The sequence below is a fragment of the Adiantum capillus-veneris genome, chromosome 3 (genome assembly GCF_014529385.1).
Source record: "Adiantum capillus-veneris isolate H3 chromosome 3, ASM1452938v2, whole genome shotgun sequence".
Classification (NCBI taxonomy): Eukaryota; Viridiplantae; Streptophyta; class Polypodiopsida; order Polypodiales; family Pteridaceae; genus Adiantum; species Adiantum capillus-veneris.
Genome location: NC_140933.1, coordinates 174,742,740 through 174,748,964, shown reverse-complemented (window position 1 = coordinate 174,748,964; position 6,225 = coordinate 174,742,740). Strand labels below are relative to the sequence as shown.

The following is a 6,225-nucleotide window of genomic DNA, read 5'->3' as shown; positions in this document are numbered from 1 at the left end:
TGGGATTGTGTTTGTACTACAGGCAGTTCATTAGAAAGTTTGCAGAGGTTCCTTCCCCTATGCATATCTTGACACAGAAAGGAGTCCCTTTCTCGTGGGGACCCACAGAGGGCCTGCCAGGCGAGTTACCACCAGCTCGTCCTGAGGATCATACCATTGATCTGATACTTGGAAGCACACCACCGAACCGGCCACCTTACCGTGTGAGCTGAGCCCAGATTGAAGAAATTATGAACCAAGTGAAAGACCTCTTGGAGAAGGGTCTTGTCCAACCTAGTACTTCACCGTATTGCTCTCCAGTGTTGTTGGTTTTGAAGAAAGACGGATCTTGGAGAATGTGCATCAATTATAAAGCTCTCAACAAAATCATCATCAAGAACAGATTTCCGATTCCTAGGATCGATGATATTCTTGACCGGCTACAGGGATCCTCCTGTTTTAGCAGGATCGACTTGAAGAGCGGATATCATCATATCCGAATCGCGCCGGGATATGTCTACAAGACAGCTTTTTGGACAACTTTTGGGTTATTTGAGTTTTTGGTATGCCTTTTGGCCTAACCAATGCTCCTGCGACATTTAACCGGATGATGGACAGGATTTTTCGAGAGTACAGACTATTTGTTGGCACTTTCTTTGACGACATCATTGTTTTCTTCAAGGATAAGGCAGAACATAGAGAACATCTGCTATAGGTCTTTCATGCATTACGAGATCACAAGTTGGTGATTAATGCAAAGAAAAGTGAATTTTTCCTACCAGAGATACACTTTAAGAGACACATTGTCTCAGCAGCAGGAGTGCAGTGGACTCGGCCAAGGTAGAGACTATCCGTGTGGCCCGATTTGAAGAATGTCCATGAAGTTAGAAGCTTCTTGGGCTTGTGTTCGTACTACAGGCGATTCATTAGAAAGTTTCCAGAGGTTGCTTCCCCTTTGCATATCTTGACACAGAAAGGAGTCCCTTTCTCGTGGGGACCCACAGAGCTGACTGCCTTTCAGACATTGAAAGAGAAATTCACTACAGGACCAGTTTTGACTTTGCCGGATTTGCAGAAGTCATTCGAAGTATATTGTGATGCTTGTGCTCGTAGTCTGGGTGGGTCTTAATGCAAGAAGGCCATGTCATTGCCTATGAAAGCCGATTGTTTTCAAGGTCAGAATTGACAGCATAGATTTATGAGAAAGAGCTTTTGGCGGTTATCCATGCTCTTACTCAGTGGCGACATTACCTACTCGAAGTGAATTTTACTGTCTTCACAAATCATCAGAGTTTACGCTACTTCTTGTCACAGAAGCAGCTATCGGAAAAGCAGATGGGGTGGGCGAACATCTTGTCACAGTTTCATTTCCAGATTGTCCATGTGCACGGATAGAAGAATTTGGTGGCAGATGCTTTGTTCCGGAAGCCGTTGGTTCTAGCTATTTTCGTGATACATCATAGGAGCTTCGAGGATATGGTCGATCAGTATGCCACAGATGCTGATTTTGCAGATATTTTCACTCGGATATGGAATGGGGAGATAGTAGCGGGATATTCCATTCGGATGGCTACTTGATGAGGAAAACGATGTTATGTTTCATCTTGCCTTTTTGTTCACGTTCCTCAGCTGCTTTCGAACCTTCACACCTATCTTCATCCTTGTCGTTCTGTTCTTTCGGTGCCTTTTAGGGCACTTCGCGGAGATGTGCCCCGTTTCCCCGCATCCAAAGCACTTCCCCTTTTTTATGTAGAGAGCTCTCTCTCGAAGAGTGATCTTAGGTCGTGCATCCTTTTCTTTCTTTTCTGGGTTGCTCTTCTTCTTTCTACTTTCATTGTTCGAAGTTTGTTCGGTCCTTTGCGTCATGATTTCATCTGTGGGGTAGGTCAAACTGCCTGAATGAATGGAAAAACCCCATTTCGCATGACTCATCAGTTCCTGAATGGAATCTGACTTTTGCTCTAAACAGTGATCTCGGGCTCTGTAGGAAGTCTCAAGGTAAACCGCTCAATCTGTTCTTTGAACGAGATCTTCTTAAATGAAGAGGCTGGTAGAAAAGAGCTCCAGAATCTCTCGCAATATGAGTCCAATGAATCTTTCTTGGTCATCCAAAGATGGTTCCAAGCAGTTCGTATGTCGCGTTCGTACTCCCGAGTCAACCAGGAAGAAATAAAAAGCCTTTTAAATTTCAGCCATTTAACTGATGCTTTCTTGTTCAATAGAAGCGTGGTCCACCAAGTTCAAGCATTTCCCTTGAAGTAAGAGGTCGCCCTCTGAATCTTGGAGTGCTCTGAGTAACGCCCTCCAGAGAAAGCTATGTCAAATTGCTATATGAAGGCCAAAGCTTTTGAAGTATCTCAAAATCCAGAAAACGTGTCAAATTTAATTGACTGTCCACCTTCTTTAAACTCTCGGACTTTCTTGCTTTTATCTTCCAGGAAGTCATACTGGTTGGCTTTATAATAATTCTTCTTCCTTGCATAAAATCTGTTGTCATTGGAGTCCGAACTATTTGAAGACGAGTCCTCTGTAGAACTCTTCGAAACTGGGCGAGATTTAGACTTCATTGTGTAGTAGACTTGGACACTCCAAGTCGAGAATCTACCGCGACAGCACAAATAATCACTTCAAAACAGTTCACAGTTTACAATTGATTCGACACTGGCCCAGGGGAGTTCCGTGCCTAGAGATATTGGCCCCAAAGACTGGTGCCCCTTTTGGTATTTCTTTTTATATTAATCTGCAACTCAAAGTACAAGTAAGTCGTCGGGACTCACTCTCAGACTCTGCGTCTAGATGTTCTGAGAAGTGAGCGCCCAGAGACTCATTTAAAGGGTTTACAAGGGGTGCTAAAAGCAGAGCCCAAAAGCTGGTAAAAATCAAAAGCTTGGGTAGTTTTAAAAGCCTTTAAAAACTTAAAGTAAAAATTTTCTCTCTCTGCCTTACGTAGAAAAATAAAGCAGGTCCCCAAAAGCTTCAGCGTAGCCTTTGCGTAGCCTAAAGCAGGCCCAGCCTTCAACTTTGCGTAGCAAAAAGCTGTCCGTACAGCCCTGCCATGTGGCTGCCTATTCCGCACGCTACTGGCCCTTTCTACCGTACGCTTGCTCAGTCCATGCTCTGCAGTGTGTGCGTACGCAGCAGTGCCACGTCAGCAATTGGCCACGCCAACAGTTGGCACTATGGGGTCCCACAAGGCAGCCACTTCTCATTGTCCTGGCCAAACACACTGGGCAGCCACGTAGTCAGTTTGTGACACTTTGCCTTTTTCTTGCCCTTTTCGAAGCTTTGCTTTTTGCTTCGCTTTTTCCCTTTCCTGTCTTCTTTGCTCGAGTCAGAGAAGCTAGAAGAACTCAGAAGAAAAAGAATTGGATACTCCTTCAAATCTGACATGCTTTTTCTACTTTCTTGCCAAGGCAAAAGCAGATTGAGGACCCAAATAACCCGGGAAGTCAGTTTCTTTCTTTTGCTTTTTGTTGTGCTTTTCAGCTTTGTTCTGTGTGTCAAAAAGCTGAGAAATCCGTGTATCAACCACCTCTTCTAATTCTTGCTTTGTAAACATCCTTGGAGTAGGAGGTTTCTTGAGTGCCGGTCTAAGGGGTGGTTCTCTGGTTTGTTGTCACTGTGACTGCACCTAGTCGAAGGAGGTCTGGGTCATAAATTTTGTAAATTTCGGGTCCTTCGCAAAATTTATCATCATCTTTATTGCATCGTCAATCAATCGTCGATGCTCCATCTCTTCAATCTCCACTTGAGTAGGCCGAGGCAGGCCGTACTCGCGTGAATCTTCTTCGTGATCTCTTCCCGCATTTCCAGATGCAGAGGAAGTCGGTTGATCTCTACCTGAATCCATAAGTGTCGCTAGAACAAGGATCGGATTTCCCGGTAGAAGAGAAATCGGCCGCGCTCTGATACCATCGTAACAAACTTGGACACTCCAAGTCAAGATGCTACTGTGACACGACAGGAATTTACTTCAAAAACAGTTCACAGTTCACAATTGATTCGACACGGCCAGGCAAAGTTCCGTGCCTAGAGATGTTGGCCCCAAAGACTAGCGCCCCTTTCGGTATTTCTTTTTGTATTAATCTGCAACTTAAAGTACAAGGGAGTGGGAGGGTCTCACTCTTAGACTCTGTCACAAACTGGTGACATGGCTGCCCAATACACACACACACACCCTTTCTGGGCATGGAATAAATCCCTAGCGGGCAGAATTGATGACGTGGCTGCCTTGTACGGATCCGGGAAATGCGGAAATGCTGACGTGGCCTGCTGTACGAACACCTGCAAATTACGGTGCAGAATGTGGGGCTATACGGAAAGGCAGATTTTGCGTGGGCTGCTATTGGCTCGCTGGCTGCTTTATTCTACGCAATATAGCAAGTGAGAGAGAGAGCTTGTATTTTAAGGGCTTGCTTTATTTTTGCCAAGCAATGGCTTGAGAGAGAGAGAGAGAGAAAAAAAATACAACTTATTTAAAGGCTTTTAATTCATAGCTTTTGGGGCTCTACTTTTGGCATCCCTTGTAGCCTTTAAATAAGTGGGTAGACCTCCCACTTCTCAGACCATCTGGAGGCAGAGTCTGAGAGTGAGAGCCTCCCACTCTCTTGTACTTTTGAGTTGCAGATTAATACAAAAAGAAATACCGAAAGGGGCGCCGGTCTTTGGGGCCAATATCTCTAGGCATGGAACTCTACCGGGCCAGTGTCGAATCAATTATGAACTGTGAACTTTTTTGAAGAGAATTCTTGTGGTGTCGTGGTAGAATCTCGACTTAGAGTGTCCAAGTATGTTACAGTGGTATCAGAGCGCGGCCGATTTCTCTCCTACCAGGCAATCCGATCCGTTTTACGCGGCACTTACGGCTTCAGACAAAGATCAGTCGACTTCCTTTGCATCCGGAGATGTGGGAAGAGATCATAACGAAGATTCACGCGAGGAGTACGGCCCGCCTCAGCCTACTCAGGCGGAGATCGAAGAGATGGAACGTCGACGATTGATCGGCGATGCAACAAAGATGATGCTAAATTTTGCGAAGGATTAGAAATGAGAGAGAGAGAGAGAGAGAGAGAGAGAGAGAGAAAGAGAGAGCTTTTATTTTAAGGGCTTGCTTTATTTTTGCCAAGCAATGGCTTGAGGGAGAGAGAAAAAAGATAACTTGATTTTTAAAGGCTTTTGGGGCTCTACTTTTGGCATCCCTTGTAACCTTTAGATAAGTGGGCAGGCCTCCCACTTATCAGAGCATCTGGATGTAAAGTCTGAGAGTGAGAGCCTTCTACTCTCCTACTTTGAGTTGCAGATTAATACAAAAAGAAATACCAAAAGTGGCGCCAGTCTTTGGAGCCAATATCTCTAGGCACGGAACTCCGTCGGGCCAGTGTCGAATCAATAGTGAATTGTGAACTGTTTTAAAGTGAATTCTTGTGGTGTCACGGTAGAATCTCGACTTGGAGTGTTCAAGTCTGTTACACAGACTCTGCGTCCAGATGCTCTGAGAAGTTGGAGCCTTGCCCACACTTATAAAGGTTACAAGGGTTGCTAAAAGCAGAGCCCCAAAAGCTGCCCCAAAAATAGGCTTACAAATAAAGCAACTTCAAAGCTCTTTCTCTCTCTCTCAAACTTGCGTGCAAATTAAAGCAAGAATTTGCGTAGGATTTCTAGCTTGATTTGAGTAGAAAAAGCAAGCCCTTTTTTGCGTAGAGACCTCCGTACAAGTACCCGCAAAAAGCGCCGTGATTTGCAGACATGTCCGTACGATAGTGCCACATCAGCATTCATAGTGAGAAGTCCGGACTGCTGCCATATCCGCCGGGGTGTGTGTGTGTGGTTTCTCCTGCCCAAATGGCTGCCACGTCACTGGTTTGTGACGGGAGGATTTCAGCAACAAGCGCGGAGAAATGGAATGTTTATTAACTTCTCCGAAAGATGTATGAGACCAATCGGCTACATCATCATCAGATGCATCAAATGTCCAATGTGTGCGTGTGTGCGAGAGAGAGAGAGGAAACCCTGTCAAAACCCGGGCTCTGCATCCCTGCCGCTTCGCCTCTTCAGTCTGCCTCGTGTGCTTTCTCATTCCCAACGTTGCCCCTCCATTGTTGCTTGTCGTGAGCTTGCAGGATGCCCTACCCCCCCGCCTGCCCTGGCTACCTGCACCTCTGTCCGCCCTGCCCCTGCCCGCCCGCCCGCCCACCCACCCACCCTGCCGTGCCCTGTCCGTCCCAGTCCCAACCTCAACCCCTGCCC

The 6,225-nt window shown here is 45.9% G+C and overlaps 1 protein-coding gene across 1 annotated transcript in view; it reads left to right on the top strand.

The window, feature by feature from the left end:
- The first annotated feature begins 5,527 nt into the window (after nt 1-5,527).
- The window catches only part of LOC147462220 (uncharacterized), a 2,128-nt gene continuing 1,430 nt past the window's right edge, over nt 5,528-6,225 (top strand). The window contains exon 1 of the mRNA XM_086502971.1: nt 5,528-6,225. This exon is cut by the window's right edge and continues 486 nt beyond it. The gene's annotated coding sequence lies outside the window, so the exon portion shown is untranslated.